The following is a 13,596-nucleotide window of genomic DNA, read 5'->3' on the forward strand; positions in this document are numbered from 1 at the left end:
TATGGATTATTCTCGTTTTAATTTATGAAAAAAATATGTATTAAAGGAAAATATAATGTGTGTTTTGTCAATATTAAGGCGGTTCCGTATCAAACTTAATGATTTCCAAAGCACACGAATTTCTACACAATTTTTTATAGCCTTTTATAATCGATGGCGAAAAAGCCACAGCCAGGCGATAAAGTGGACGTATTTATGCGAAAAGGCGCTAAACGCCATTTCCAAACTTCTCAGTAAAGCAAGTTTGACTAAAACAATTGGCGTTTCCGTACTAATGGACCGATTTTGGTTTACTTTAGCTTGTTTGAAAGCTGAAGAGTTCCTCTAATTACGTACGTTGCCAAAATTAGGAAAAAATGCATATTAAGCGAGATATAGGGGATTTTTGCACGTAGGTCCATTTGATTTAATGCGCTAACCCGGATTCCGAATTAAATCAAAAGGCGCTATCTCCACTTGAATCACTTGATTGACGCGCGCGCGGCGAAGCTTGGTGGAAACTTGGTGAAATTTAGTACCGGGGGGTATTTTTGGACGGGAAACTCGAATTTCGGGTCAAATTTTGAAAATTCAGAAATCCAAGATGGCGGACATGGCCTAAAATGCTATCTCGGCCCCTATCCAGCCGATCTTGGTGAAACTTGGTATCAGGGGTATTTTCGGACGGGAAACTCGAATTTCGGGTCAAATTTTGAAAATTCAGAAATCCAAGATGGCGGACATGGCCTAAAATGCTATCTCGGCCCCTATCCAGCCGATCTTGGTGAAACTTGGTATCAGGGGGTATTTTCGGACGGGAAACTCGAATTTCGGGTCAAATTTTGAAAATTCAGAAATCCAAGATGGCGGACATGGCCTAAAATGCTATCTCGGCCCCTGTCCAGCCGATCTTGGTGAAACTTGGTATCAGGGGTATTTTCGGACGGGAAACTCGAATTTCGGGTCAAATTTTGAAAATTCAGAAATCCAAGATGGCGGATGTGGCCTAAAATGCTATCTCGGCTCCTGTCCAGCCGATCTTGGTGAAACTTGGCATCGGGGAGTATTTTCGGACGGGAAACTCGAATTTCGGGTCAAATTTTGAAAATTCAGAAATCCAAGATGGCGGATGTGGCTTAAAATGATATCTATTTCTTAAACAAACGCACTACACGTCTAGAATGGCCGCCAATGAACCTGCGTAAAGCGCACGGGCCGGGTTGTGAAGGCCGGAGGTGGTGGGAGCCCAAATATACCTATCTAACCTCAATCTGCTTTCCCGCTGCATCTTGCCAATGTGGATGAGATGTGGAAATTTCCACGTTTGTAAACTTTAAATATATGGCACTCTACACGGAGAAAAAAACTCGTGCGTGGGACCCGAAGTTTGGGTCATATGGATCTCTGAAGTTTTCGGATTGAGCATCTGAACACTTTAGGTCTAGCTGTCGAGGTTCGGATCACACATCTGAAACTTCAGTTCTTACGTCTGAAGTCTTCAGGTGTGAGAACCGAAGTTTTCGGATGGAACGAATTTCGGATGTGAAAACCGAAGTACTTTAGATGTAAGAACTGAAGTTTCAGATGTGTGATCAAAACCTCAGCAGCTGGACCGAAAGTGTTCAGATGCTCAATCCGAAAACTTCACAGATCCATATGACCTAAACTTCGGGTCCCACGCACGAAGTTTTTTTCTCCGTGTACGTTCACAATACACCGCCTCGTCGAGGTGCGTGGTTTACCTAGCAGCGTCGGATCGTGAATTCCCTTCATGTGCTGATTACCTATGTTAAAATTTTCGTATCTAAATAAAACAGTTTCTGTTGTCTTTTTGAGCCCCTAATACCGAACTTCACACAAACGATTCAGGCATTGAGCTATTGTTGAAGGCCACATCCGCCATATTGGAGTTTAAAATTTTAACAATGAGGTTATTCAGTAATTTTTAATTTTTGCATTTTTTTTGGAGGATTGAGTACGCACAGTTCGCTGGAATTTTCTCCGATTTTTTGAAACATTATTAACCCACGGAAAACAAGTTCGAAGTTGCGTATTCTGAGCTCCCATTTAAACTCGCGTCTCCGAGGAAGTCAAGATGGGGCCTGACGAACCCCTAGGTGACGGTCACGCTTTTGACCACGTAATCCTTCCAGCGCGCTCTTAATACTCATGAATTTCTAAATACTGTTCCGATTCCAATAAAGTACCTAACAGTGATTTTAATGAAAATTAAGTGATTCCGATGGGTTCGTTAATTTGTTCGCTCGTTAAAAGCCCCTTGTCCATGTCAGTGCACACTGACATCGATCGAGCCAGAGGGAACGCACGGTCGATATGTGACCGTCACTCAGGGGACGACATCTGGGATTTTTTGGCGATGCGCGTTTAAATAGGAGATAACATTTTAGGCCACATCCGCCATCTTGAATTTATGAAATTTTAAAATTTGACCCGAAATTCAAGTTTCCCGTCCGAAAATACCCCCTGATACCAAGTTTCACCAAGATCGGCTGGATAGGGGCCGAGATAGCATTTTAGGCCATGTCCGCCATCTTGGATTTCTGAATTTTCAAAATTTGACCCGAAATTCGAGTTTCCCGTCCAAAAATACCCCCCGGTACTAAATTTCACCAAGTTTCCACCAAGCTTCGCCGCGCGCGCGTCAATCAAGTGATTCAAGTGGAGATAGCGCCTTTTGATTTAATTCGGAATCCGGGTTAGCGCATTAAATCAAAGGGAATTACATATAGTTCCTTTTGATTTTATTCGTAATCGCTGATTCCCTGTTTTGCGATTTTTCAGGGGCTGATTCCAGGGGATGAAATTAGTATTTTGGGGGCATATTTACGTGTGAGAGCAGCCTATTACATGGAGAATCCAGATCCGTTAAAAACTGAAATTTGGAAATTTGGCGCTTAGTTCCCTTTCGTATAAATACGTCCAAGTGTAAAGCCCAGCGATAGGAACTATAGCCCGGCTGCATAATTTTTTATCGCTTCGTATAGCCCGGCCGTGTGATTTTCTCCGCATTCTACAGCCAGCTATATGATTTTCTGTAGCCTTCTTCAGTCGGCTATAAGAATTCCTATGGTATTTTGAAACGCAGCTCTTATCGCCAATTTTTACCAGGGTATAATTGCAATTGCCTTTAATATGTCTTAATTTTGTTATTTTTAGCATCTTTCCATGCAAATAAGTTCAGCCATGTCTGATGCTAAATTCATTTGTGAATTGAAAGTTAAAAATTTAAATCCCGAAAATCCTCGGATCTGCCGTAAAAACTCGCAGAAACTCTATATACCAGGTCGACATACCCACTCGTTTATTTTATAAATCAATTCCATGAGTGCAATTAGGTGAAAATTAATATGCTTTAGTCGTCTCGGGGTGCATTAATTTTTTCGTGAATCAGCAGTAACTAATTTCAATCCGAAAAAACTATCAAATTTCCGTATAAAATTGAAAACATCGACGTAAAAAATCGGAAATGTCGACTCCCTAATGTGAAAATTCAATTCTATGTATAAAAATACATGATAATAATAACAAATCAGCGGGGCACGGATTTATAAATATTTAAAAAAAAAACCAAAGAACGGAGCCTGTACATCTATAGGATTTACAATAAGGAAATACAGACGATGACGAAAATCTATCAAGCTAAAAGATTGAAGCATTAGTAACTTTTTTACAAGCTCTTAAAGATTCAGAACGAGCCTGCCAGTCACTTCTCGGTGAGCAACTCAGGCATTCGATACATGGTATCGAGTAGGGGGTCGAAACGATCGCAAAGGCGGTATACTGCGTATACGCGCAAAAATTAATACTCGTAGATTCAATACCTATCCGGAAGGGTATTTCCATCTACGTTTCATACGGAACCAGAGAGCACTATGAAGACGGTTTCCAGGAATGTTGAAAAAATGACAGCCGTTGAGAATCTTTGACGTCAAACATGATCGCAATCAATCCTATATCAATTAGTGTTTCCAGGAACGTATTCCTGTAAAAAGATAGACGTAAAAAGATAGTGCGCCGGTGATTTTTTTAATGACCTCTGACGTGCTTTCTAAAAATAGAGGACAATATGGGGGAACTTGATCGCCGGCGAAGTACCTAAAAAAAGCCCGCGGAAGCAGAGGATTTTAAATCGCGCACCTATAAACAGGACTTAAAAAATTGTGCGTCCAGGAGTTCATTTCAGATATTCCCGGTGCGCTCAACTGGATTTCTGTGCTGCTTTACTAGAGTGCCTTTATAGGGGGAGTATAGCCACTTCAGTTATCACCTCTGATTGGCTCAGCCATCTTATGCTGAATGGAGCCTTCTGGGGCCCCAAATAGGCGGACCCTGTGAGTAAATGCATATACAAAATGACTCGAAATGTGATTTTATTTGCATATCGCGACGAGAACTTTACTCATATGCATTGTTACGACGTATTTACATAGTTTTACAACTAATCGTGTGCAATTTTCAAGAAAAGTCATCTTAAATGTGATGAGGCTGGCAGCAAGTGCGGTTGGTGATAAGCAGATGATGACCCTTAAAAGTTGGCAATGATCCCCCTCTTATCCTGAAAACCAAAACAAAGCGCCGCCATTTTTGGGCAACGATCTAGAAACTATATATGGGGGGATCCTATGCTACGCCAGCGCCAATTTTGAATTTCGTAACACACAAGGAGCAACAATTAGGTTAGGACCCGGATAGTCGGTTTCCATGGCTCCTTATGGGACTATTGCTAAACAATGACTCACATCAAATTCGCAACCAATTGCAACCAATTTGCGGAAATAATGATTAATTTAGATTAATAAATCCCGAAAACCATTCGCAGCCCGCGATTCTCTCTTAAGCTGCATAGTAGTACATAGTGTTAAAAAATGCCGAACGGTTCCAGAATGGTTAGCACTTTCCGGCGAACAAGGGGCTCGGAATGACCCGTTCATGGATTGACTTCATCGGCGCTCCAGTACATTGCGACTATATTGTAATCTAAGATCCAGACGTGAAAGTATGAAACATATAGCTCATATATATATTCTGTAGATTGTTGTTAACATAACAATAAAAAAAATTCTTTAAGTGAGTTTACGATTAAAATTTCAACGCTAAATCGCTTAATGTAAAAACACCCGCAAGATCCCATGTATTCCAGATTATGACGCGAAGATGGCAATTGGTCATTTTCACTTCCCGCCCGTCTATCGAACAACTGCTCCTGGCTGTATCTTTTAAGTGCAACGGACTCATTTTCGTATCCGGAAAAACTGTAAAAATATTACGAGCTTAGCTCATTAGGTACATTCATATTCATACAATGTCGTATATTATTCTCATTCCATCCTCCATTTTTGTTCAATATGGTGGTCATTCGGAAGGAATCCGTATCTTCTTTGTGGAGGTGATCTTCACTCCTCTCTTCTCTTGCTTGGGGGAGAATTTTGCATCACTTTATTTAAAACTCTTGACCAAGGGACGGTCGTACTTGCAGTCATGCAATTTTCTCGTGTAAGTCTTTCGTATTTTCTCCCCGGGGACCTATTTTAATAACGGTCATCTTGAATTTAAGGTACTCTTGGAGGGCTTGTTCAATGTGATGATGTTTGGCTTGCACGGCTAAACTTAAACAGGCTCTGACATTTTAGCTGTGCTAGTGATGAACTGTGACGGATTTTTTAAAAACAAAATTCGGATCGAATTTTTTTTTCTGAACTTTTCTCCGTGCACATCTCGGCCAAAAAATGTCGCGCAAGTTTGATGTCGACCATGAAAATGTTCCCTTTTTGTATCTGCTCCTTTTTTGTCACAAAATCAGAACTAGTGCCAGTTTCACATTCGACGTTATTGCAATACTACGCCGCAACACGCAATTTTTAAAAATTTGAGTAGTGGTTTTTTCTCAGATTTTGAACATGCACTAACGTTGCTCTTTCCTTTTTTTTTTTTTTTTTTTTTTTTTTTTTTTTTTTTTTTTTTTTGAAGTACCTAACTCTACTCACAGTTTGGGGCCAAAGATGTAAGTGAAAAGATGAAAGATGTACATGAGGAGATGAAAGATCTTCATGAAGATGTGCATGTCAATGAAGAGTACATAGATAACATTGATCATTAACCCTTACTCTAGTGTGATCGGGATTGCTTCGAAATGTTATAAAGTTTCATCATCAAACTGGTTGATTATTGAAATTGATAGACGAAGCGGTAGACAAAGAAGATAGATGGTTAATGGAGTGATCCTATAGGTTGAAACGGGTGATTTTTATCTATTAAAGGGGATAATGATGGACTAATTGTATGGTCACTATTAGTTAGTACATTACTTACTTTCTTTGTCTATTGCAACCACCTACTCACCGATAGTATCACTCCATTTTCGCTTCGTTTTCTTCGTCTGTGTCCAATACGTTCGTAAAAGATGTTGTGCTCCTTCAAGTGATTAAGAACTGAAGGATAGCACGTGGCAACGCGGCATGTTTTGAGCTTTTCGGAGCGATTCTGTCTAAATAGGAGGGGAATCAGGAAAATCATATCGATGGCTGAAGTGCGAAACCACTCACCTCCGTTTGCGACGTTGCAAACTTCCTGTCATAATTTAGTTTTTCTTTGGAAAACTAATCGATGTAATTTCTTGAGAACTTCCGTAATATTTCTATTCTGTTGGCAAAATATTCCACAGAAAAAGCTATACAGTGTTGACTTGTTTCTCTTCGAAAAAATTAAAATAAGAGCAGAGAGTAGAGATTTTGAAACCTCGCAATGAAGATACGTGGTTCCGCACTTCAGCAATCGATATGCACTGTCTGTTATCATTAACCCCTTTTTCTGTAAATAAATCTGGTGCAAGTTGGGTCTCCTTGACTTAATTTGGTCAGAATCGACAGTAAAACTGCGAGAACGCGGAACGCCTGATTCGTTTTCTTCTCCTTCTTCTTCAAATTACTAGGGCATAGCCCTGTTTTCTGAACGCTGCATTTTTTCGTTTCCGTTATTTTAAAATTTCCGCTCCCGTTTTATTTTATCAATGGAGGACAAACCAATGCTTTTAGTCGAAATTTTCAAAGAGAGATTAAAAATCAAGGAAGTTTCCAAGGAAAGACGTTGAATATTTTCCTACTTAAAAAATAAATCATGACAGAGGATTTGCAACACGACAATCCGAATCCTGTAGTTTCACCATTGAAATGCACTTTGCAGTGTCGGCGAAGCACTTAAAACGGAGCATCTGTTCAGCAACGATGTTAGGAAGTAGGTAAGACTTGTGTATCATCAACTAGCCGATACCATCAGACGAAATTTTAGACAAAAAAAGTTGCAAGACTGAAATATCTGATCTTTGAACTTTTAAACCTTAATCGACGAAAGTTAAGGAGTCTGCAAGTTTCCAAAGACACGATGCGAATGGATTCATCAAAGAATTCGGTTAGTGGCACACCGTTCGTCATAGTGAATCTTCCTGCAACTTAGAGCTTCCTCTCTAATTAATTTCAAATGTCGGCTAATTAATTTCCAGAAACTTGCGGTTAGCGCCATTTACTTCTTGTGCAATAGTATTCGTCTTCTAAAGGATAGGCCCGCGATCCGAGCAAAGTAATTCTCACACGTTTTATTTGATCGATATATATGAATGAGACTTTAAACATAAGGCAAAATGTGACTTTAGTAGATGGAAACTTAAAATTACTCTTAAAAGCAGCAAACAAAGCTGCTAGAAGTAGAAAAGTAGATATTCAGTTTTCGTTGCTAATCATATTCTAATACTTCCAAGAATATTGATCAAAGTTGCAAGTCATAATTTACAATATTAATGATGTCAAATACGTTTGAAGTGAATCATTTCGAGGACTGTAGCAAAGGCGTAGGCAAACTTCAACAACGGTTTTCTCGAACTCCCTGTTTTTCGTCATCAAGCTTTAAATGGCTGCAAAAGGGATAATTTTTAGTTTTTAAGGATTTTTTAAGTAATTTTTGCGCTAAATCAGGGCCGGATTAAGGGGGTGGCCACATGGGCCGCGGCCCATGGCGGCAAATCTAAGGGGTGGCAAAAATTTGCAATATTTTAAAGTGTAGGTATTAAAAAAATCGGATTTATAAAAACAAAATTACAAACGAGAAAATGCGACAAAATCTCCCATTTCCTGAGAGTATGGTAATTTCTAATTTTGTCGTCTCTTAGTGATACAAGAGACAGCACCTTCAATAAGTCGAGTTAAGAGAGAGACCAAACACGCAATTTGGCCTGGAACGGCGCGACTTAGAGAGAAATGATAACAAGGACTTGAGATGAAAAGGAGAAGCCCTCGGCGCGGCGATCGGCATGTAACACATATTAGCGCTTACAAGACTGCACGAATACTTCACACATTGTATCAAACACAGTGCGGTCATTGCGGTCGGCATGAAACGGATAGCGCCTACAAGACTGCACGAATACTTCACGCATCACATCAAACACAGTGCGGTCATTGCGGTCGGCGTGAAACGAATAGCGCCTACAAGACTGCACGAATACTTCACGCATCACATCAAACACAGTGCGGTCATTGCGGTCTGCGTGAAACGAATAGCGCCTACAAGACTGCGTGAATACTTCACGCATTGCGCCAAACACGCTGCGGTCGGCGCGGCGGCGGAAGTTAAAATCATTGAACCACATTTATGTTTGTTCTTTCATAATTTTTTCGTGCATTTCTTATAAATGGAAGGCCTTGGCCACACAGAGATAGGTTTACGGAACTTAACTTTCGCGCAAGGTTTCGTGAACTTTTGATAGTAGTGTTGACAGGGCTTTCCCAAAAAATGTGTTAAACACGAGTAAATGCGTCCCTCCCCCGCTGGCAGGTTCATTTGATGGTTTCTATCGAGTTTCAAAACGAATGAGAAGGGGGCGGCAAAATATAAGTGGCACTGCGCTTAATAATGCAAAACTAACTCCTCTGCGGTAAAGTGTAGTAAAGTTATCTTACCCCCTTCTCCTTACCCATCTAGCTTAGCGATGGACTTTGGACTTAAAATGGACTCAAGTAAAGTGAACGTGAAATCCTGGAAGTCTTTAGGGCATATAGTTTGCCCTACTGAATCTTATATCGTGGACGCGAGGTTTGGTTCAATACTTGCCGTTGCTTTGCTTAACTCTAAATCTTCATATCATCACAATACTAGAGAAACTTCTATCGACCAGATAAAATCAACACCAGGAATGCTTTCGGAATTGAAAATTTAAAGGTACGTCAAATGATCGGCTGAGAGATGGAAAAATGGATATTCATATCTGAAACTCCCGTGACTTGTATCGCTTTCCCCGCGAGACAAGTCGAAGCATGGTTGAGCAGTCACGACACCACGACGTAAACAAACACATCTGAATCTAGAATTTTCATGAGAATCATCGCCAGAAGCTTCCTTCAAGTCAAAATGTCATGATATTCGGTTCGATCGAAAGATTCCGATTTGATTCTGTTCTTGCCGCTGCGCATTGTTTTCGCTTGAAAATGGAGGAGAATAACACTGAAGAAGATCTATCCCGGTAAAAAAGGGACTCTTTGTTTGCTCCATGGAGACTGAGCGCGAAACGAAACCAGGTTAGGGTGGAGCTTTTTCTAGGGTTGCTTGGCAATGCGGTCTGTCATAAGCGGGACTTGTAGGAACTCGGAAGCGATTTGCTCTGGAAGGAAGCTTTACTTGGAAGTGTCTGCGGATCCACGCCCAGGTGCGCCGGGCCCGCGTCGCGACGCGACGACGTCCCGTAACAGGTTTACTTACCTATCGCCCTACAACGTAATAGGTGTAATAACCTATTATTCCCCCCTCTCACCCCCCCCCCCCCACCCAGGCCATCTATGATGAGGACAGTCAATCGCCGCGCCGCGCGCCGCGCCGGACCGCATAGCATCCTGCGCTCGACTTTAAATGTCGCGATGTCGCGCGGTGCCCCACTCCTCGGGCCAAGTCCCATTCATGCACCGCAATAGACTCATCTATATATTGCCGTGCTGTGCTGCCGTGCTAAGGAAAAACGCCTTATGAACCTCCAGGCGTTGCCAAATTTCTATTTATAAAACACGAATTTCCTGGTAAACTTATGAATATTGTTCTTCCAATTTTTCAGATAATGTTGTTTGCAATTTCACTCAAAGTTCCTAAAGATTTCAAGGAAAATTATTCATAACTTTCCTCAAAGATGAACATTTCATTGAAGGAAATTTGGCAACTCTCGAATGCCCGTGCGGCCTTTTTCCTTGGCACGGCAGTATGGTACAACGCCGTATCAACATTCAAAAGCTCCCAGATTTCCGCCGATAAAATTATTACTTTTTAGGAAAGTTTCAGTCAGGAATGTATTTCCTTAAAATTTTTCGACACTTTAGATCAAATTATAAACAAAATTATTGAAAAAATCGAAAGACAAACATTCACGAATTTCCAATTTTCCTGGAAATCAGTGACTTGCAAGAGAAAATTTGGCAGCGCCGGAAGGCGTATACGGCGTTTTTCCTTAGTGCGGCAGTATAAGGGCTCTATCATTCGTTATATCCATCAGATTAAGCCGCTCTTAAAAAGCGCGGGAAAACGATTGTCATCAAAACAGATCATTAAGACGGGTTATTTGGAGAAGAGCTTGAGGGCTTGACCATCGAAGTTTCAGAAATTGTTAAGTTTCCGACGGAATAAGATTGTTTCACGGAGAGGAAAACCTCGTGCAGGAGACCCGAAATTCAGGCCAAGTGGATTTTTGAAGTTTCCGTATCATGCATGTCAAAACTTGTGGTCCAGCTTCCGATGTTTAAGTCGAACGTCTAAATTACTTCGGCACTTCGGTTGACTCTAAAGAAGTTTCAACCGAAGCACCGAAGCACCGAGGTACCGAAGTACCTCAGATGTACGACCCGAACCTTGGAAGCTGGTACGATCGGAAAACTTCAGAGATCCATTTGACCAAAACTTCGGGTCCCATGCACGAAGTTTTTTTCTTCATGTAGAGGGTAGAAGCACCTCACTATCGATTTATTCTACCGAAATATTGCTCTTTGAGGGTCTTTCCCTCACATTCCCTGGCAAAGGGTACTTCTTGATGACGATAATCATGAATGCACAATCTATGATTTTTAACAATGTTATCAAACGCGCTCGGGTTAATTGTTACGTTACTGCTAAAAATGACAGTGTAGTGAGCAGTTTTGAGGAGGAAGGGCATATCAACCAAAATTGAAATAAAACATTATATTTCTTTCCTAACTTCTCCGACCCTGTTCGTGTGACTGGGGTGTGATTATGAATAGGATGTGGACTACTGATTAATTTTGTCGTGTAGAGACATAAAGAATTGTCGAAGAAATCAAGTTTTTTCATGTTGGCTCAAAACTCGACTTTCTTCGCTTACGCTTACGCCTTTCTTCACATAACCCGTTCGCTCATATTCGCACATCACGGCACGTTGCGCGTCGCGCTCATTCTTACGAGTTCGCCTTCAATAAGCTGGTAGGCAATGTGAGCGGCTCAGGAGCAGGAATAGTCGCTTGCAGCGAACTGGGCAATATTTCTCAGTTTCAGTCCCAGTCCAGTTCCAGTGAACGACCTAATAAATCAAGCTGTTTTAGTTTTATCCCTCACCGAGCCCAGGCTTCCCAGCCCTGTCATCACGCCGTGCTTAGCAAAAAAGCCATATCTCCAGTGAAATCCCTATGCACGTGTGTCTTTTTTGCCGGTTTGACCATGCAAATGGAATAATTTGTATACTGCCTTAAATATTCTAAAAAACTTGGAAAAAAAAACTCTGTATTATAGGAGAAAAGAAATGTTTATGAAACGAACCTTAATTGAACTCATTTATGCCAAAAGGAACTATGTCTCACCCAAACCCTATGCACATAGTTCCTTTTAGCATAAATACGTCCAATTTATTTAATCAGTATTTAAGAAGTTGGTTGTGTCTATACCGTTAGAAAAACCATTGTTCACATTGTTAGGGAAGAAAAAATAATTGGTTTCACCTATTTATTAACTTCATTGATTCACTTTGGCGTTTTGGTTTTATAGTTCCATGATCCCCCAGAAGCCCCTCAGAAGAGACTGATTGTTGTCAACTTAAAGTATAGACTCTAATTTCTAACTTAGGAGTTGATTTTAGAAATGCTTTGCATTTGCGGAATACTCTGCGTACCTAAGCCAGCTCGTATCTTGTAGTGTATTACTATCCTATCCTCAATGGATTCTATCCTTGCAGCAGAGCGACTAGACTCCGACTTTGGACGTAACCGAACGCTAGAGACATATGTAATTTTTTTCGGAATATCTTCTCTTGATCCATTAGTACTTTAGTAAAGTGCATCTTCCCTAAATATTTCAATTTTGACAGATCACTCAGATTTAGAGAGGATTTCCGTACGTACTCAGATTTTATGACGTCCATTTGACGTAATATGACTCCTTTCATAGTGAGTACTAGTACTTACTTCTTGGCACGGCCAGTGCCACGTGTTTCACGTGATCACGAAATTTCCCACTTTAACTAAAAAAAAAATGATACTTTTCGTAAACGAACTAAAAACTTTGAAAGCTGTGTCATGGGCCAAATTTATTTTCAGTTCAAATTTTGCGCGTAGGCACCGAGAATTTGTCATCGTCAGCCTACTATCTAGGACAGCTGTTGACGTCTGTATCTGACGTTAATTTCCCATTAGTTCAGTAAAAAAACACAAATTTTGTAGACAAGCACAAAATGTTGCACATGAGGCTAAGAAACTTATCGTTTGACAGTGTTTGGACATGGTCAGAAAAATTGCTGAGGCTTAACATACTTTTATTGAAAAACAACTTTACGCCCTCTTTTGGCGCGTAAATGAACTACACGCGATTGGAACGTATTTACTTACGGGTAGTTCCTCTGGAAAATTGATCAGTCGGTCAAAATTTAGTTGACATCAATTGATATCAGTAGAGATTATGGCGCTTAGTTATTAAACACTGGTAATAATTGATATCAGATATGTTTTGGCGTTGGTCAACTGATCGTGTTCTCCATCAGTGATAGGCAGCGAAATCCTATCGTGATCCATAGCACTCAAACAAATAAATCTGATCCAGAAGACAAATGCATGTCCTCAAAGCTCTCCGGATATAATTAAAACCTGACCGGAGAGATCTTTGGATTTAACTTGAAACAACTAGGAATATTCGACTGTTTACGAAAACTTAATCAGCTCAAACACATTACGTCAACCCAGGTCTGTATCCCCGACAGTTTACACGCGGTCACTTCGGAAATGCTGCATTGCTGTGGTTATTACATGGTGCTTCAACAATTCAACGCGAATGGTACGCGCATTACATTCTTCCAAGTCCTCATACCGACCTCTGAATTCAATTTCCTACATCTTGAGATAAGTTGATCAATCACTGATTTATAACTTGGTAAGAATCTCACATCTCTTTCCCTTTTATTGAAAGAATGTCATAATACGCATCAACTTTGGAGAAAATACCATAAAATGCGGGTAGAGTGAGTGGATGAGAAAGACGGGCTTAGATTTTGACGTAGAGTGATGAAGAAGGTGCTCCACACGGCGGACTCCCTATGGAATCTATGGACTGAGATGTTAATTCGGTGAGACCTCA

The sequence above is a fragment of the Bemisia tabaci genome, chromosome 3 (genome assembly GCF_918797505.1).
Source record: "Bemisia tabaci chromosome 3, PGI_BMITA_v3".
NCBI lineage: Eukaryota > Metazoa > Arthropoda > Insecta > Hemiptera > Aleyrodidae > Bemisia > Bemisia tabaci.